General features: G+C 44.4%; 1 long non-coding RNA gene across 8 annotated transcripts in view; it reads right to left on the bottom strand.

Moving 5' to 3' along the window:
* The window catches only part of LOC103163417, a 41,632-nt gene that overhangs the window by 8,150 nt on the left and 12,148 nt on the right, over positions 1–21,334 (bottom strand). For 5 of the 8 annotated variants that reach the window (XR_004771643.1, XR_003480641.2, XR_004771642.1 and 2 more), the window contains one exon: positions 7,170–7,401. The exons of 1 other annotated variant lie outside the window; for it this stretch is intronic. This is a non-coding gene — a long non-coding RNA (uncharacterized LOC103163417). Of the gene's footprint in view, positions 1–1,313; positions 4,445–7,169; positions 7,402–10,614; positions 11,594–21,334 lie in introns of those variants that run through there. 2 more of the 8 variants (XR_004771641.1, XR_003480638.2) reach the window with 2 other exon arrangements.

Below are 21,334 nucleotides of genomic sequence, written 5' to 3'. Positions count from 1 at the left end.
GGCAGACAGGACTTTTCCTGTCTCCCCCTTCTCTTCTGTCCTCTCTCTGTCTCTGTGTCTCTTTACCTCTTTTCTCTTTCCTTCCCCCTCCCTCCCCTTTCTAATAAAACTTTTCACTTAAGCTCTGTCTGCCTGGGGTGTTTGTCCCCCATGGAATCCACCAAGGTCCCCCTCAAGATTTATCATAATACCTAGTAGAAGAAAGATAGGTCATCAAAGACATGGCCTTGAGAGGGATATTAGGACCCTGGGGCTACTCTCTCTCTCTCTCTCTCTCTCTCTCTCTCTCTCTCTCTCTCTCTCTCTCTCCTTTCAGCCTCCTGCACCATTGCAGTTCACCACGATATTCTGTCTTGCTATAGGACCAAGAGCATGGGACTGTAGATTGAAACCACAAGCCAAACAAACTTTCCTCCTTGTAAGTTGCTTATTTGGGGGTATTTTGTCATAGTGACAGAAAGTCGCCAAAACAAACATCCTTGTGGGACAGTTGTCATAGCCACAAACTACTCAGAGTTCAGCTGAGGAGACCTGAAGAAAGAAGACCTCTACTGGGGCACTTCATAGCCTTGAGGGGCTCAGAACTCCTTCCGGCCTTCAGCAGCCAGTAGCTTTAAGATCTTGAGGGAGAGAAAGCCCAGGTCTTTGGTCTCATGATGCCTCCCATTTCAAGATCTTCCCATAAGCTATAGATGGCAGTCTGTCGGATGTATTCAGACACTGAAAAGACTTGAAGGAAAAGTGATGATGTGTCAGTACCAGGTTGGGAAACCAGAGCATCATGGCCGGATCTGTGCCATACCCACACCCCCTTGATCTGGATTGATGTCCACTGTGCCTCAGTACCTCAGAAAGCGAGTTTATTTGGATATCTGGTCTTTACAGATGTGATCGAATCACAATGAAGTCACCAGGGTAGGCCCTAATCAGATTAGGCTGGGTATCTGTATCCAAGGGGGTAGTTGGGACACAGAGACACACCTAGGAAATGTCACATGAACATTAAGATGTCCACCCTGAGCCAATGAGAGAAGACATCTTCGAAGGCACTGTTTTCTGGGGCAGGCAAACCGGGGGGTGGGGGGGAGGTGAGAGCTGCTACCCGGCTCTGAAGTGTTGTTTAATATAGGACATAGCTGCACTTTGAAACATGTTTTGAGACTAAGCCAGTAAACAGATTAAAGAGACTTTCTACCATCCCCTCTAATCCTTGATCTTCCTCCTGCCCTGCTTGCCTTCCAGTTCAGTCTGTGTTATTCTTTCATGTTATTATTGGATTGTAGCAATGAAGAAGCCCACGCCTCAGAACCCACCTTGTTAACCACATTCTCTCTTCATGCCTCTTTCCCACAGTTTCTGCCATCAATTTTGTTGGGTTTGCATGGGAATGTGCGTGTGTCGGGTGAACTTTGAGTGTGTTTGCCTTGCAGGTGGAGGCTTGTTGGAGGAGGAGGCGTAGGAGGGGTGTGTCCAGGGTGGAGATCATGGTTGGCTTCATGTGAGCAAGCTGGGGAGGGTCTATGGACTCTTGAAAGAGCCTCGACCTAAGAACATTGTGTTTTCTCCTTTGCAATCCTTGTGTGAAACACACAGCACTTGTGGAAGACCAGTCTGAAGTTTACAGGTCAGTGGAATAGCTTTGGACCACTGAACACCAGCATTGGAAGGACCATTCCAAGAACAGGTCTAATTGGAAGGCATCTCAACAGGGGTCTCATGTGTGACTGCTCACACCTGTGGAAGGAACACAGAAGGTAGATCCTGGGCACAGAAAGGCACACTGGAGGTTGACCTAATGTGATGTCACATTCTTGTTGGGTGTGTAGGGGAAGGGTGGCCTCTCATGGAGGGGGGGGCAGTCTCCTTTGAGGTCCCATTTGTGCTGAGTGACTAAAGTGAGGGTGATGTAATGTAGACTTGCAGCTGCTGTAACACTGTGTGAATAATTCTGATAATGGCCCTTTACTCAGTGAGGGTGGCAGCCAGATAAGCAGATTGCCACAGCTCTCTGTCAGCTTAAGTTAACAGCTCCTTCGATTGCCATCTGACATGACGTAACACAGCACTGTGACAGACACGTCCCTGTGGGACCTGCCAGGCAGAGGAGAAAATGATGAAACAGGAGCCCGTCTTGATGGAAAGCTTCCTTAGGAAGAAGGGCTGGACCTATTTTCATCCTCTCTCTGGCAGTTCTGTCATCTGTCCCCAGGCCAGCAGCAAGGACAGATGGACAGGGGCTTCAATCTCCAAGGGTGCTTCAGGGGCTTCTTTCTTATAAGGGGTCTTGTGCAGAGGGAGGAAGGGCTGTCCTGACAAAATGGCTACACCTTGGTTTATCAGCCAATCTCACAGTCATCATGCCCGGTGTTCCCCACACAATGCATGAGATTTTTTCAGTCAGGTTTCCAAATTTTCCTTTCTCATTGTGGTAAGTGCACTCCAGAGTTCTTGGGTGAGCTGGCCATCTCTGTGCTTCCAGCCTGTGTGTTTTGGCAGGCTTCACCCACACTTCCTGTTCTACAGGAGAGTTCATAGCCCAGGCCTGGCTCAGGAGAGTGCTACCCAACCAGGTGTAGAAAGGCTCTGAGCTAGTCACAGACACTGAAGGACTTTTGTCCCAGCCATGGCAAAGAGGCTTCTTTTTGTTGGTTAATATAGAATTGCTCAGGAGGGACTCTTGCTTCCTTGGGAGAAGAGGCTAGCCAAAACAAGGTCAACACAGTAAAAAGTCGAGCAGAGCTGGGGGTGGAGGGCATACGAAGAATGAAAATATACATTAGACCAAATATATGTGTGTGTGATATACTTGTATAATATATATTATATGCATATATTTTTATGTGTATACTATATACAGACATGTATATACAATTGAAAAATATGGAATCATTTCAAATAAAGTTGTGTCTAGATGCTTGAATGGATGCCAAAAACTGAGGATCATTCCCCTCTCCACTCCCCAGTCCCTCTTGGGTTGTGCCTGCATCATTTATAACTGTCAAGAATGGTGTCAGAGTGCAGGAGCCACCAATGCCTCTCATATGCAGCACTCTGGCCTTTAAGTCATGGTGGACGGGCCGCTTCTCACAGAAGGCCCCTAGTCTGCCCCTGTGCTGTCAATCTCCTCACATAGCCCCTCTTTGTCTCTCTCTACCTCTCCCATGGCTTTCTCTTTTTTTCCTTTCTTTGGCTAAATGTTGTTTTGTCATACACTGAGTGAGAACTTTAAACATGATAGGGGGCAAGTACAAGAACAGAGGAGGGGGCTTCTACCAGCCAGTCCTGGAGCAACTTAAGCACCAACATGGGGAGGGAAGAAGTGAATTCTAAGCCATTGAAAAAACATGTCTAGAATTGTGGTGGCACCTGTGGCAGATCAGGACTCAGTGCAAGCACCACAGGACACTGGTCTTCTGAGGCTCTGAGGGCTCTCCACTGTCCTTTGCTGGGCTGTCTCTGAGCACTTGTTGAGGAACATTTGTGTGATGGCAGTAGTATTTAATAAGGAAATTGTTCCTGTAGAGAAACTCATCACTGATGGGGTAAGAGAGTCCGTATCAAAGCCAGACATTAGGGAACCTGCTGCTACTGCCCCAGAGTAGTAGCAAGAGCTGAGCAGAGCTTCTCCTACCTTCAAATTTGAAAACTTAAAGTTTGAAGTCACTGAGAAACGGTAGTCTTAAAGAAATAATATAAAATCTGCCCGGTAACTTACCATGAGTTAATTGTACAACTAATTTGAAAAATTCCAATAAACATTTGTTTCACAATTTAAAAAAAAATCTGTGAGTTCATACTCCAGAAGTGGATGAATTAACAATGCAGCAAACAGGAGAAGAAAGGTTTTTACTGACAGAGACGTGTGGGACATCGGCTAGTAAATGTGTGGGAAATCATTGTTGAAAATTTGGCGGCTAGGAAGGTGGCTCGTGGGTAAGAGTTTTGGATCCTTAGAACCCACATGTACCAGCTGGATTCAGTAGCACGCATGTGTGACCCGGCACTCCTATGGTGAGGTGGGGGGCTGAGACAGGGGAACCACCCCCTCTGAAAGCTCAATGGCCAGTTAGCCTGAAGTAGTCACTACAGTTCACAAACAGAAGAGTTTCTGCCTCCAACAAGGTGGGTTATGAGAACTGACCCCTGAAAGTTGACCTCTGATCTTTATAAAACCTTTATAAAACCTGAAGCAAGCAGGTGCTCACACACACAAGCACATGCATACATACACACCCAAAATATTTTTAATTAAATTAAATAAAAAATAAAAAATAACTAGAGCCTGAAGGGATGACTCAGCGGTTAAGAGTTTGTGCTGCTCTTCCAGAGGACCTGAGTTTAGTTCTTGACATCGACATCAGGTGGCTCACAACTGTAACTCCAGCTCCAGGGGACCCAAAGTCTCTGGCTGCATGCTCACATACCCGCATGTAGACATAGACACCTACACAAAATTAAAACTCATAAAACAGCAAATTAAAGAAAGAAAGAAAAACCATCATTTTTAAACCACGATAGTAAGGATTTTTGTCAGCAACGACACTGTTTGTAGATCACTTTGTGTAGTATGGACATTTTAATAGCATCGATGCTTTCGACTCAATAGCAGCGTTACCTTCCTGCTGTGTCTTCTTTAATTTCTCACAGCGATATTTGGATTATAAATTAGGCACCATCTAAATATACTGAATCTCTAATGGCTTGGGGGGAAATCAAGAGTGGAAAAGAGATGGAGGGAGGTGGACAAGGAGTCAATGAAACACACAAGGAAATAAAGTTGCTTGTTAATTGAGGTTAAGGGTGGGTTCCTCTCCATCATCCCAGTAGGCCTGCCATGATGCCCAGCTTCTTGTGATTGGTTTTAAGAGCCTGACTTCAGGAGCAGGGCTGTTTTCACTGGTCCGGGGACAGCAGTTCCCCCAGCCGTGGCCTCCCTGAGCCCCTGGTGTAGTGTAATTGGCACATGAGACTTCTTTCCACATGCATCAATGATTTTGTCAAATGAAATTTAATCCTTCCAAAGCAGGAGGGTTATTTGGGGTTAGCCATTAAAGTTGTTAATTAAAACGTTAATGTCCCATTGTTGTTACTCTGTTTAAAGGAATTCTCCAGGAGCCTGGTATTTGGTGCCTCTTTGCTCTGCTCCTGTCTAACTCAGGTAAAACCCAGGACTACAGCTTTGCTTGCATTTCTTTTCAGCCATGAGGGACCCTCCAATGTGGGTGCAAGTCTTAAGAAAAGAAACGTCGTTTAAAGGCACGTCCATGTTCATAAGACATTGGATAATATGGACTAAATATTTCTGATTACTTCTAACATGTGCAAAGTAGCTTTGGCAAAATATAAACTATGACTACTGTATCATCCAGAAATGAAAACACCAGAAAACGTTACAAAATCCTAGAAGGTATGTTTTCATATTTCCACAAAAAAACATGTCACTACACAATGAAAATTGTGAATTGGTGGAATGGGAGGTGAGGACCACACCTGTTCACACAGTAAAGGTCCTTGGGGACAGAGCAGACTATGGGGACTTCATATGTCCTGCATATGCTAGAAGGTGTAGCCACAACCCTGGCTCCAACACACTAGGTAGTGCTTCCCACTGTACTAGCCAGAATGATTGCTAAATGTGCCCTGGAGGGCAACCTTGATGGAGAAATGCAGCCCCTATCTGAGAGGCCTGTGTGAGAATGTGAGTGTTTGGGGAATAAAGAGGTGTCTGTGTTTGTTCATCTAAAAATGTGTTCCTTGGAACAGTGGCATCTTGTGAGATAAGTGGTGGCCCCTTAAATGGGATTCATATTCAAACAGTGTTGAGAAATAGCATATAATTTTCCTCTCAATTGAAGGCTCTCACACACACACACACACACACACACACACACACACACACACACACACACACACACACATATATTTCAGAATAGTAAAGGCTTTGAGAGGTTGTGCAAGAGAACTACTTGCCTTTGGTTAAATTCAATTACCACAGTACATTTTTATCAAGGGACAGTATTCACTTCCTGAAGGTCACTATTGTGTTGCAGGACACAGCTTGAAAAATGGCAGTGTGTGTAACTGAGACACAGGGTATGTGATTGAATTAAAGCCAGGGAGTACAGAATCTCAAGCCAGAGTCAAAGGACTTGGATTCAGATAAGAGCTCTGAATTTCACAGTCAACAATCTCAAAGTAACCAGCAGGTAGTTTTACTAAATCTGGCTTAGTTCTTCTGTTGGTAGATACTAAGCAACATTAGCCTAGTGTCAGTGAGGCAAACAAATTAAAGGGTGTAGAAACAAAAACCCAAGGGCCAACAAGATGATAACATGGGTAAAGGTACTAAGCACTACAAATAAGACAAAAATAAAAGAAAAAATATCTATGCAAGTGTACATGGCGGTGGTGTTCAGTCAATGATGAGTCCTAACAGTTGCTGTGGGCCTATATTACCCAGGTATAATAATATGGTGATCTTTGTCAAGAGCATTCAGAATGAAAGAAAAACAAGTGTGAAGAGAGAGATGTTAGCATCACTTAGGTTAGACACTGGTGACCAGAGATGGGACAAGTAATGACATCATTAAAACAGAATCTACAGAAGAAGTAACAAACTCAAGTTTAAAAGTTGAAGATGAAAGGGGGAGGGGTTGGTGGCACAAACACTTTACTGCTGGCATTCCAGAGGCAGGGGCAGGTGGAACTTTGTGAGTTTCAGATCAGCCAGCCAGGGCTATATCTTGAGAACTTAGATAGATAGACAGACAGACAGACAGACAGACAGACAGACAGACAGATAGACAGATGATAGATAGACAGACAGACAGATAGATGAGTAAAATAAGATGGACTCTTATTTGAAGATATCAAAGAGCTACAAAGTCATAAAATCAGGAAATGCAGAAGTCAGATCAAGAGGTTTGATGAACTCAGCATTCCCTTAAGTTTCCCTCTCAATGGATATTGCTGGTCAGAGGGAGTGTGAACAATTGGAAGACAGACTAGCTGGGTTTAGCTTTCAGCACCTCATGGGCTGAGAAAGCAGAAATTGGTGTTCAAGGGTCCTTTGGAAGACAGAACTTGAAGCCATATCGAAAGCTAATAAAAAAAAAAAAAAAAAAAAAAAAGGAAGAGAATTCAGCCTGAAAGTCTGAGTGGCTTTTTACCTGCAGATGTTTGTGACATTTTAAGCAGTATAAACCTTGAAGGTAGGGAGGCTTAGTAGTAAGTGGCAGTTGGGGGCAGGAGCAGAGTCACTGACAGCCTCATTGGGTCTTGATGTTGGAGAGCTGTGTGAAGATCCTGGGTTCTCACTGGACCGCTGGGAGGCTTCAACTTTGGATTAGGACAAATCAGAAGTGGGCAAGATTTTGCAAAGACTAGAACCCAACCTGAAACCTGAAACAGATTGATCTTGAATTAGATTATCAAGAGGTTGTATTGCTTCCTTGTCCATTGTGTGATAAAAACACCACGACCAAAGGCAACTCTAGGAAGAAAGGGTTTATTTCTGTTTACAGTCCTAGAGGAATAGAGATCATTATGGCAGGGAAGAGGAGGAAGCATGGAGGCAGCAGGAAGCTGACAGGAAGTAGAGAAAAAGAACCGGAAGTGGGGCCAGACTATGAACTTCAAAGCCAGTTCCTTAGTAATATGCTTCCCTCAGCAAGGCTCCACCTCTTCAAGGTTCTACAACCTCCCCAAATAGCACCGCCAGCAGAAACCAATTGTTCAAATATGTGAGCCTAAGGGGGACATTCTTATTCAAACCGCATTAAAGCCTTTTTCCCTTTACCCAGAAGAAGCTAAGCAAATCATCTTTGGAAACACTGACATCACTAAGAGCTTGCACCATTTTGCACACACAAGGTGTGGTTGTAAACTTGATTACATCTGGAGTCAACTAGAACTCAAGCAGTTGGGCATGCTTTTGAGGGAGTCTCTTGATTGGATCTTTCGAGGTGGGAAGTCCCACCCTAAGTCTGGGAAACAATAAGATTCTTGCTATGAAGTCAATCATTTTTCTTTCATAATAGTCACAACAAATCATTGGGAAATTAAATTTGAAAGTTGATAACATTTTAGATAGACTTAAATAAAATAAAATATTATCAAGCAATGTAGAAAGCAACAAACTATTTGAAAACAATAAAGAAAATTTGAAATCCAAGGATTATCTGAATCATTGCAGGATATAATATGGGAAAAATATCAGTTTCTCCCCAAACCATTCCGCAGATTCAATGCAGATCACAAACATCATCCCTATCAGGTGATCTGGGCTTTGTTCTCCTTTGTTTGCACATGAAAATGACAGGCTGACCCTCAGAAAGTTGTCTGTGGGAACAGTCTGAGGCATGAACACTCCTGAGAAAGAGGACTGGAACAGAATGGAGACTGTAGAAACCAGCCAGGCCCCTTGGCTGATGACAAACAAGGTGCTGTGGAAAAACTATATGGTAAAAGAGCCAAAATAAACAAAAATAAACAAATGAACCCTCTTCATCTCTTCTCCAAAATCATTAAAGACAAACAAACACAGCAAGCCCCAAACTGGTCATGTTGTACACCTGTAATATGATCTACCACAGAGATGAAAGCAAGAGGATCACTACAGTCCAGAAGTTAGAGGCCAGCCTGGCCAATGTAGCAAGACCCTGTCTCAACAACATTTCCCCCCCCCCCAATTCATCTAGGGCCAGAAAGATGCCTTAGTGGGTAAAGGCTCTGGGGGCCAGGCCTGAAGCCCTGGGTTAGGTCACCAGGCCTCACAGGGTGGAAGGAGGGAGCTGACTCTGGGTAGTTGTCCTCTGACCTCCACAACTGCACACCATGGTATGCACCTGTGCACACAAGCATGCATATAGACTAATAAATACATGTAAAATAAATATCCACATGGGTTTGTCGATGTAAAACAGGAAAAGGAGGTTGATTATGTTTTCAAACAGAACACAGGAGTGTCTCAGCAATAGTGGAGGCTATGAGACTCTTAAATGTATGTGAGAACCATAACAAAAATTCATAAATTAGAATCCATTAAGAAGAAGAATGTCTGCCTACTGGAAGAAGCCATTGTAAGAGTGGAGAGCCAGCCATGATGACAGAAACTCATGGTTCTGACAAAGGACTCATTCACACAGAGGAGAGGAGAGGCCCTTTAAGTTGCCAAGGAAAAAATGGGGAACACTATTTAAAACAACAACAACAACAACAACAACTTAGCACACACCGCCAGAGAATATACAAATAGCCAACACGCAACTGAAATAGGGTCAGCTCCACTCCAGTGCAAAGTGCCCACCCGCAGAAGAGTTCATTGTGGATGAGTATATAGGATTCCCATACAGTCTGGGAAGCTGTGCAAAGCCTGTGACTTCAGAAAACTACATATACATACCTATGACTGAGTAATTATATTCCAAGATATACTCAATAGAAAAGCTTTCTTTCGTGAAAGCTAAAATGATGTGTGGGTTGGCTCACTGGGTAAAGGAGCTTGCTTCCAGGCTTGACAAACTGAGTTAGATCCCCTGGATCTACATGGTAGAAGGAGAGAACTCATTCAAGAGGATTGCGTTCTGACCTCCACATGGGCACAGCGCCATACACATGCACTTGAGTGTACACACACATACACACAGTACACATACACCACACACACACACACACAGACACAGACACACACACACACACACACACACACACACACACACACACACACACACACAGGAATTATTCACCCTTTAAAAAAAAGGGAAGAACTTCTGATACTACAACATGGATAAATCTAAGGAAATTGTGCTAAGTGAAAAGATTCAGCCTCAAACTACACAAACACTGTCTGGTTTTGCTTAGACGCAATGCCAGAGGAGTCAAATTCTGAGCTAGAAGGTAGAATGGTTCCCACCAGGGGTAGAAGAAAGGGCCTGGGCAGTTATTGTTCAGTGGGCTTATAGTTCTAGTTTGACAAGATGAATATGTCCTAAGGAATTGTTTCACAAGAATGTGAGTGTATCCCCATGACTTAACTGCATTCACAGAGGGGTAATGTGAGTGGTGTCCCCACTGCTGAACTATGCATTATGGAAGGGTAAGGTCTGAGGGTACAGCTCAGTGGTACTTCACTTGCCTAGCAGACCCAAGGCCTTGGGTCACACTCAATACTGCCAAAAAATAAGTAAAAATATATGTTTGTTTTTTTTTTAAAGAATTAAAGTTCTTTCACAAGTGAGAAATGAAACAAGAATGCCCTTTCAGAAAAGATTCAAAAAGGACACAAGAAGAGATGTGGCCAATGGATATAAGAACGGTGCCCAATTTCCCAAGTCATCAAAAACAACAGATAAAGGCTCCTATGTATACTGGTTCACCAGATTGGCAAAGTTTAAAAAGAATCTCCTAGCCCAGTGTTGGCAAGCATTTGGGGAAGTAGACACTTCTGTGTGCTGATGCTGAAGTTAAACTCTTCAGGACAGAATAAAACACAACCTACATCGAAATTAAAAATAAAATTTCCCTCTATCTTGGTTAGGGTTTCTATTGCTGTGAAGAGACACATGACCACAGCAACTCTTATAAAGGAAAACATTTAATTGGGGTCTTGCTTACGGTGTCAGAGGTTCAGTCCATTATCATCGTGGCAGGGAGCACAGCAGCATATAGGCCAACATGGTGCTGGCTACATCTTGATCAGAAGGCAACGACAGGAAGGGGGACTCTGTATCACACTGAGTGAAACTTAAGCGTATATGAGACCTCAAAGCCAGCCTCCACAGTGACACACTTTCTCCAACAAAGCCACACCTCCCAATAGTGCCACTTCCTTTGGGAGCCATTTTCCTCCAAACTACCACACCCTCTAACCCAACATTCTAAGTTCTAGGAATCTCTCTTCAAGTAGATAATCAGTCACATACCCAAAAGATATTGCTAGGGTTGAAATATGAACTGTCCCCATGGGGCCATGTGTCAAGGTCTTGGTTTCCAGCTGGTGGCACTGTTTGTGGAGATGGTGGAAACATTAGGGAGCTCACTAGAGAAGGCAGGCCACTGGGGTGTACCTCTGACCACTACAGCTGTCTCTGCCTCTAGCTCAGCACCAGTAGCCTCTCGACACCATGATGTTCTGAGTCATACAGCTCCAGAACCTACAGAGCCAGGGTTATGGGCTGAAATCTCTGAAACCAAGTGTCAAACTAAATCCCTTTTTCCTTCTATTGTTCTCAGTCCTTTTTGTCACAGCTCTGAACCCGTGCTGTGGAGTCTAGAATAGTGAAATAGCAGAAACAAAGCCTCATTTATATCAAATGGGAACTGCTAATAAAGTATAACATTCACGGTGAGCATGTAATTCAGTGGTCTACCATACCTAAGGCCCTGGGATCCATCCCCAGTACAACCTCCCCAACAAACAAACAAAAAAAAATATGAACATATGCATGTGTGTAACGATAAGTCTTTACTCCATCCGCCTGAACCCCGCTGCCACGAGGGCACCCAGAATAACACACAGAGTCTTATATTAGTTTACAATGCCCTGGCCAATTGACTAGGATTTCTTATATGCTAGCTCAGTCTTAATTATCATAAATCTATATATTTTATAAGACTTATCTTATCAAGGATGCCTTCCACTGGTGTCCTCTTCCCAGGACCACATGGTGGCTCTGTAGAGAAGAGAGCAGGAGGAAGAGGAAGAGCAAACGGACGATTTCCTTCTTGTCCCTTCTTATATTCTGAGTCTGCCTGCTATGTCACTTCCTGCCTGGATCTCAAGACTTCTTTTTACTACATTTCCCAGTATACTCCTTGACTCCTAGTCCCATATCTTGCTTTCCTATTGGCCAACAGTAGTTTATTTATCAACCAATAAGACAAACATATATACAGAAGGACTTCCCGCATCACATGTGTGATATACATGTGCGTATGATATGCATATATACACATATGCATATAATATGATACCACACTCATCTCCATAGTAGACACACTATTTTTCATTCTCACATAGAACACTGGAGTTGCAATGCTCACACATCTTTGCTGACACTACTTAGTTTCTGAGGCTTTGGGGTGGAATTTTTTGGTTTGGTTTGGTTTTAGTTTTTTTTTTTTTTTTTGGTTGTTGTTTTGCTTTTTCCTTCTTTTTTCTTCCTTCCTTCCTTCCTTCTTTTTTTCTGCCTTCCTTCCTTCCTTCCTTCCTTCCTTCCTTCCTTCCTTCCTTCCTTCCTTTCTATGGTGTTGCTTTACATTGTTTTGTCTTATTTGAGATGGGGGTCTCACCTAGGCTGGCTGTCCTAAAAACATAGTTGTTCTTTTTTTTTAATTCCCTCAGTGTTAATCAGTTTATAATCACAAACATGTATTGCTTTGTGCTGAGTTCAGCCCTCGGAGTCCTAGTCTACACTGCCTCAGAACGGGACTCCAGGAGACAGGGTCTTTAGAGGCTGTTCACATGAAGTCATTAGGTTGCCACTGACCCAATATGAAGTGTCTGTAAAATGAGGGAATCAGAAGAGGCACTCACTAAGGGCCTGCTATGTGGAGACACAGGGAGGATACCCCTTTGCAAGTTATAGAGTCCTCAGGAGAAACCAACCCTGCTCACACGTTAATCTTACAGGTCAATCTTGCCTCACACTATGAGTGGCATTTCACAGTTTCAGGTCTCAGCAGTGCAACTGTGCTCTGGTGGCCTAAAAAACAAATACACAGGTGTCTGGGGAAACAGCCACTAAATGTCAATAGCAGCTATCTCGGAGTGGTAGGTTCAAATTTCTTTTTAATGCATTTTCCAATGTTTACATTTTTTCTCCAAGTAACATACATCATTTTTATGACAGAAATCTACTGTTAGGCTCTTTTGAAATGCAAATGGATGGGGCTGGAGAGATGGCTCAGCAGTTAAGAGCACAGGCTGCTCTTCCAGAGGACCTGGATTCAATTCCCAGCAACCACATGGCAGCTCACAACTGTCTATAATTCCTGTTCTGGGAGATCCAACACCTTCACACAGACGTATATACAGGCAAAACACCAATGTACATAAAATACAAATAAGTTATTTTAAAAACAAGAAGAGACGTGGATGGCCAAGGAACAGTAGCCTGGTCACGTCGCAACCTCCCATTCAAACAGCAAGTCAGACAAAAGACTGAAGGGGAGCAGATTCCTTGGGGCTCACAGTGAGTTTCTGCTGACCTTTAAGTGAGTGGCACTTGTTTCTCTGTAGCTTTGGAGCCTGTCCTGGAACTCGATCTGTAGACCAGGCTGGCCTCAAACTCTCAGGGATCCTTCTGCCTCTGCCTCCTAAATAATGGAATTAAAGGTGGGTGCCACAACTGCCCAGCTGTGAGTGGCACTTTTAATGGGACCCTATGGGCCTGGGGATTGGCTCAGTGGCTCAACTCTCACCTGACATGTGTGAGGGTCCAGGTTGAGTTCTCAGTATAAATAGGGAAAGGGGATACTATCAGAGTGGCAGGGAAAGTCCTGCACTTGATGTTTCCCTTGGATTGCAAAATTCCTGTGCTCCCCATGTGCTGGGGCTGTCTTTCTCTGTACTCTAAGAAGGCAAAGAAGCAAGAATGCCTAATGGACCTCTGTGTTTGGAGGAACTTGCCTGGCTGGTGTTTTGTGGTTCTACAGCCTTTCACTGGGAATTTTAGGGAAAGGAGTCAGAGAGGTTCCTGGGAAGCTGGAAGGCCAAGCTAATCTGTGTTTTAGAGGAAACGTGATAGTTCACCTTCATCAGGGTACTTGAATGTGTGTGTGTGTGTGTGTGTGTGTGTGTGTGTGTGTGTGTGTGTGTGTTGGATCAGATGTGTATAGACATTTATACATACATATCTATTAGGTTATGAATATTTATAAATAAATATCTTGTTAGCTCAGATGATGGAGGAGGTTCAAGTCCAAAGCCTTCGGGGTGGGTGGGAGCTGGATACCCTGGGAAGAGTTTCAGTCAGAGCCCTGCTGTATAGTAATTTCCTTCCAATTGAAACTTCCCATTCAGAAGGGAGGCTCCTTCAGACTCAGGAAATTAACAAAACTTACAAGGTTGAGGAAGCAAACAACTCAAAATTCTCAGAATGTGCCTGAAACTTAAAAGATAAGGTTATATAAGCAGTCATTGCTGGGGAGAAGTTGGGCAGGGAGCTCCAGGGCTATGTCTTGTGTTGTGGGGAGCTTTTCGGTGGTGCAGATGCCTTTGAGTCAGCCATGCTTCAGTAAGTAGCGCCTTACCAATACTCCTGTAAGTAACGATAACAAACTCCAAGCTGGACTTCAGTGGAAGCATTGTTTTGGTCAGTTGTCAGTGCCCTATCTAAATTAATAGACATTGGTTCACATTTCCCCAGGAAAAGTCACACAACTCCAAAGCAGTCTTCAGGCAGAGTTCCTCCTTAGAGCTTTGTTCTGCTAAAGCCTGCAACTGATTGGAAGAGACCCACCCATGCTATAAACAACAAACAGAGTTTTACATCAAGTCCAACAATTTAAATGTTAGTATCATCCCAAACAAAATGAAATAAAACAGCCCAAATTTATCTTTATAGACACACCCAGAATGAGCTTAAACCAAACATCTGGACACCTTGGCCAAGACGCCATGTAAAATGAATCACCACACACAGAGGTTTGGAATGTCTGGTGGACACATCATCTCCCTCTCACCATATCAAAACCCCAACAGAAGGAGCCAGAGCACTGGTATTCATCAGTGGCTAGAAGGAGATAGACAACAGGAAGGGGAGGCCTTCGGGACCTGAGCTCTACCACACACTGCTTCCAGGAACCACAGAGCTCCTGTCCAGACAGTGTTGAACCACCATTTACATGAGACCTTGAATAACTGGAATGTTTTATTTTCTTTTAAGTAGTTCCTACCAATGCATGGGTCTTTTTTTTTTTTTTTTTTTTTTTTTTTTTTCTCATCTAACTTTAGATGGCTCCAGCTTGAGAACTGACAATGACTGCTGGTCTGAATTCTTCTGGGTCAGGAATCATACTCTGCCTGCTAGATATTATCTTCTGACCCACAACACAGACAGGCCCTTCCTTACAGGGCAGCCCCTACCAGACCCAGGAAGCACCACGGTCACATGGCTCTGCCCATGCCAACTCCCAACTTGCACAGGAAACCTCCAGCTAATCTGGAAGTCTGGTGGCTAGCCAAGGGGAAGGGTTACATAACTCTGAAAGTTTAAGCTTGAGAAAACGCACACGCGCACCTATAAACAAGAGCCCAGGTACAGCTGAAAGCCATTGAGCAGGGTTCTGTTTCCTATCTCATCGCCCTGTGAAGCAGTAAGATGTACTAATGATTATAGTCTCATCCAAATCGCCGTGGTGTCATCAGCCTAAGTAGCAAGTACCTTCTGCATCTCGGGGTTTCCAGTGTCATCCCCTGCCTGCAAATAAACACGGTCAAGGTCTTCTGTGATCACCTATGTGTGTCTTCCTTTTGGCCCAGGTCTTGACTGGATGCATGTTTGTCTTAGAGGGGTCCAGGTCAGGGGTTCTACCCGGCATCAGCAATACCTTCTTTGGGCTGGATGGGCCAAAAGTTGCTGCTGTGTCAGGGAAAGCAGAGGGATCTACTTGCAGGGCCCAGCCTCCAGAGGTCAGTCCTGGGGTCAGTCACTACCTCGGTTTCCCTAGGCTCCACTCCAGAAAGCTTTGTGGAACTCTACAGGTTGGGTGGGGCCTTCCCAAGAGAGTGCAGAGGGCCGGCAGTGGCTCTCACATCCAGGAAGGGAGAAAGCTGCCCGGCAATAATCCCTGTGAGAGCCTGCTTCAGGGAGAGCAGGGCAGGAAGCCAGCTGCAGAACCAGGCTGCCCACAGGAGAGCTGGTGCCACTGTAGGCATGGGGTCATGAGACAGCTGGCAACGGGGCTGGGAGCTTTCATTGCAATCACTTTCTTGAACTTGTCCCCCAACCCCAACACACACACACACACACACACACACACACACACACACACACACACACACACACACAGTGATTCGGCTTCTCTGACTTCTGGGAGGAGGGGCAGCTGGTTTAGCTCAGTGCTGATCAGTGCATTTTGATTTGAAAGGATGTGAAACCCAGGACTATGATTTTCCTGAAACTACAGTGGTTCTCTTTGTTCTCAGGGGCATGGTCCCAGTAGATGGCTAGAACCACAGAGGGTCTCAACCCTCTGTATGCCGTTTTCCCATGAAAGTACATACTGGGGTAAAAAAATAACTAGTAAAGTAAAAGGATGATGACAATTGTCATATTTAGTGAGATGTCAACTTGATGCATCCTTGAGTCACCTGGAAGAGGCTCCAGGAAGGATTGTTTGTATTGGGTCACATGTGGGCATGTCTGCACAGGGTCGTCTTAATTAAGTTAATTGAGGAGGAAACACTAAGCCCAGTGTTGATGGTACCATTCCCTAGGCAGGGGGTCCAGAACTGTGTAAGAGTGGAGAAACAGAACTGGGCACAGCAAGTGAGCATGTGAACATTTCCTCTGCTTCTGATGTGGATGTGCTGTGACTAGCTGAAGTGTTTGCCTTGACTTTCCCACAACGATGGGCTGTGACCTATGAGCTGAAATAAACCTCTTTCTCCCCAGAGCTGCTTTTCCCCAGGGTATCTTATTATAAAAGAAATGAAACTAAGAAAACAATAAAGCAATAGTTACATGGACTCTCTCTCTCTCTCTCTCTCTCTCTCTCTCTCTCTCTCTCTCTCTCAATATCTTATGATTCTGGACTTGGTAGCAAATGTCTTTAATCTCAGCACTCAGGAGGCAGGGGCAGGCAGATCTCTGAGTTCAAGGCCAGCCTGGTCGACAGTGCAAGGTAGCCAGAGTCTCACAATGAAACCTGGCTAGAACTATTTGTTTGTTTACAATCTTATTGTGCCTTAGCATTTTCACTTCCCAGGCTCTCTTTGGCAGATCTGAGTCACTGGCAACATTAGTTATGCACTCTGGGTCGTCACGGGGTACATTAAGAATGCCCTGAGCACAGGTACCCAGAGACCAGGCCATCTAGCTGATGGAGGCGTGTGCCAAGTGGCTAGCAGGCAGGTGGCACTTGCAGCATGGGCACACTGACAAGGGGCCATTCACATCCTGTGCAGGACAGTAGGCTGGTACAAGACCTCATCCCATTATTCAGTACAGAATGCAATCTGAAATGTATGAATATTTTGTTTCTATAATCTACTATTTAGGGCTGGAGAGATGGCGCAGAGGTTAAGAGCACCGGCTGCTCTTCCAGAGGTCCTGAGTTCAATTCCCAGCAACCACATGGTGGCTCACAACCATCTGTTATGAGATCTGGTGCCTTCTTCTGGTGTCCAGATATACATGGAAGCAGAATGTTGTATACATAATAAATAAATAAAATCTTTAAAAAACCTACTATTTAATATTTTTTACCATAGTTGAACATGTCAGGAAATGAAAACCCAAACTTCAAAGGAGAAAAAATAACATCCCTAGGGATGGATGTTGACCAGTTTTTTGTTTGTTTCTTTGTTTGTTTGTTTTTCCTTATGAGTACTTAATCTCTGTCTTATTTTATACTATGAATTCCCAATTTTCATTTACTTTAGTCATTCAACAAACACTAGGTTATGGTTCTAATCTGAAGTGGTCCTCACAGGCTCCCATATTTGAATCTGGTCCCCAGCTGCTGGTGCTGTTTTGGGAAGTTGAGAGGCCTGGCTGGTGGAGGTGTGTCACAAGGGAAGGACCACGTGACTTGTGTCTGGTCCCTTTCTCCTGTTTCTGGTCCAGTGTCCTATAAGTAGTTCTGCTCCCATCTCTTGCAACCATGAGGGATAAAACCATGACATCAGTCAAAGTAAATCTTTCTCCCTTTAATTGCTTCTGTTGGCCAGGTGGTGGTGGTGCATGCCTTTAATCCCAGCACTTGGGAAGCAGACGCCAGGTGGATCTCTGTGAGTTCGAGGCCAGCCTTGTCTACAAAGCAAGTTCCAGGACAGCCAGGACTGTTACACAGAGAAACCCTGTCTCAGAAAGAAAGAAATCGCTTCTTTCAGATGTTATGTCCCAGAGAAGAAAAAGAAACCAATATGCTAAACACCTACTGTGCGCTAGATACAGCTACTGTGTGTTGGATAAAGACTTCATTGAAATAAGATGTTTACTTACAGATGTAAGAGATTTTTAATATTTCATAAATGAGCAACCTAAAGGTAAGTGTGTTTCATACATATCTACAATGTAGCTAACCCTGACAACAATTGCGGCTTGGCCACAAGTATTAACCTGTCAGCCCCCTAAACAGGTCTTTCTTTTTTTATCTGTGCTACAATATCACAGATCACGGCCTGACTGCTATTTCCTAGACTCATCCCTTGGAGTTCCCACACATTGCCACCTTACACAGGGACCAGGGTTCCAGTACACAGGCATGCCTTATCCAAACATGAAGCTCACAGCAGCCTTACCTCACACTCACAATGTGACTGTGTGTTACTGTGATACAGAGACTGGCTCTGAAGATCCAGAAAGGAGTGGGATGGCTGACACACTCACTTACACTCTCTCTCTCTCTCTCTCTCTCTCTCTCTCTCTCTCACACACACACACACACACACACACACATACACACACACACACAGAGCCATCCTAGTTCCCTGCAGATGTCTCCAGCCCTTCCCCTCACAGAAGACAAACTTGCTTTCACCATCCCTGCCCTTCCTCATGGTGCTGTGACAATCCTGTTATTCTTCCTTCTCTAAATAGAATCCTGTTCTAAATGCATGAGGGGAGTTCACTAACTAAAGAAAGCCTATGGCCTATCCTCGTGTCAACAGATAACATAATTGCTCACTCTGGTATTTTGACTAAGCACAGATTTTTCTGTGTACCTGACGTTTGCTTCAGTTTCAAGAGCACCTAAGCATGGCTTTGCAGTCTTAAGACTGCCAGGTGTAACTGCCAAGAGGCAAGGAGGTGGTGACAGCTATATCCAGGTCATTGATTCCTGGCTTCTGCCAGGGCCCATCCTGCAGGATCTGTCAGCACCTGGGATTCAGTCTGTCTTCCCTCCCTGGAGGGCAGCCTCTGTGGGCCCATGAGGCACCCCAGTGGGCCCCTCCTCAGGGTTTGTGGCTTCCCAGGCTCTGGATCCAGAATCTCTTCTTCCTCCTAGACTCTGGGGCTCGTCCTTTCTCAGTAGAAGCCTGATTCCAATTCCAAATCCAGAAGAGTCCTTCAGGCTATGTGTATAATACTGGCATGAAAGGCAGAGTAGGAGGGGATGTCCTGCCTTCCCTTTGACAGGGTCCGGGTTAGCACACAGAAATGCAGGGCACCCAGTTACCATAGTCTCTCAGATGTAACACGAAGTTTTTAAAAACCATCCTAATTAATAAATAAGACCTCCTGAAACTGAGAAGCTTTTGTAAGGCAAAGGACACAGTCAGCAAGATAAAACGGCAGTCCACAGAATGGGAAAAGATATTCACCAACCCCACATTTGACAGAGGGTTGATCTTCAAAATTTGCAAAGAATTCAAGAAGCTAGTCTCCAAAACACCAAATAATCCAATTAAAAAGTGGGTACAGAACTAAATAGACAATTCTCAATAGAGGAATCTAAAATGGCTGAAAGGCACATAAGAAAGTGTTCAATATCCTTAGCCATCAGGGAAATGCAAATCAAAACAACTCTGAGATACCATCTTACTGCTGTCAGATTGGCCAAAATCAAAAACACCAATTACAGTTTGTGCTGGAGAGGATGTGGAGAAAGGGGAACACTCCTCCACAGCTGATGGGAGTGCCAACTCGTACAGCCACTTTGGAAATCAGTATGGCGATTCCTCAGGAAAATGGGAATGAATCTACCACAAGATCCAGCAATTCCACTCCTAGGCATATACCCCAAAGAAGCACATTCATGCAACAAGGACATCTGCTCAACGATGTTCATAGCAGCATTATTTGTAATAGCCAGAACCTGGAAGCAACCTAGATGTCCCTAAACTGAAGAATGGATAGAGAAAATGTGGTACATTTACACAATGGAGTACTACTCAGTGGGGGAAAAAACAATGGAATCTTGAAATTCACAGGTAAATGGATGGAATTAGAAGAAACCATTCTGAGTGAGGTAACCCAGTCACAAAAAGACAAACATGGTATGTACTCACTCATATATGGATTTTAGACATAGAGCAAAGGATTACCAGCCCACAATCCACACTGCCAGAGAAGCTAGGAAACAGGAGGCCCCTAAGAGAGACATACATGGTCCCCTGGAGAAGGGGAAAGGGACAAGATCTCCTGAGCAAATTGGGAGCATGAGGGGAGGAAAGAGAGAGCTGGAGAATGAGAAAGGGAGAAGAGGAGGGGTGAGGAGGACATGAGGGAGCAGGAAGTTTGAGTTGGGGGAAAGAGGAGAGCAAGATAAGAGATACCATAATACAGGGAGCCATTATAGGTTTAAAGAGAAATTCAGGCACTAGGGAAATGTCTGTAGATCTACAATGATGATACAACTAACATTCTAAGCAACAGAGGAGAGGCTACCTTAAATGCCCTCCCTTGATAATGAGATTGATGACTGATTTATATGCCATCCTATAGCCTTCATCCAGCAGCTGGGGTAAGTAGAAGCAGACAGCCACAGCTAAACACTGAACTGAACTGGAATCCAGTTGCAGAGAAGGAGGACTGATGAGCAAAGGAATCAAAACCAGGCTGGTGAAACCCACAGAAACAGCTGACCTGAACAAGGGGGAACTCTTGGTTCCAGACTGATAGCTGGGAAACCAGCACAGGACTGATCCAGACCCCATGAATGTGGGTGTCAGTGAGGAGACCTCGGAAATCTACGGGGCCTCTTGTAGTAGATCAGTACTTATCCCTAGCAGAGGAATAGAATTTGGGAGCCCATTCCATATAAAGAGATACTCCCTGAGTCTAGACACAGGGAGTGGGCCTAGGCCCTATCCCAAAGGATATGACAGACTCTGAAGACCCCTACAGAAGGCCTCACCATCCCTGGAGAGCAGAAAGGGTATGTGATAGGTAGGGTGTTAGTTGGGGTGGGGGGGCAGGGGAGAGGGCAGGGGAGAAGGAGAGGCAGAGGGAACTGGGATTGGCATGTAAAATAATCTTGTTTCTAATTTAAATAAAAATGGAGAGAAAGAAAAAAATAAAACCATCCTAACTGCTTTTAATTAGAATTCATTATAAATATACATATATATACATTATATATACGTGTGTGTGTGTGTGTGTGTGTGTGTGTGTGTGTGTGTGTGTGTCTGTGTCTGTGTGTGTCTGTGTGTGCATATGCAGGT

Source organism: Cricetulus griseus (assembly GCF_003668045.3).
Source record: "Cricetulus griseus strain 17A/GY chromosome 1 unlocalized genomic scaffold, alternate assembly CriGri-PICRH-1.0 chr1_0, whole genome shotgun sequence".
NCBI classification, from domain to species: domain Eukaryota; kingdom Metazoa; phylum Chordata; class Mammalia; order Rodentia; family Cricetidae; genus Cricetulus; species Cricetulus griseus.
The sequence above is the reverse complement of the archived record's forward strand: the minus strand, read 5'-3'. Positions and strand labels throughout refer to the sequence as shown.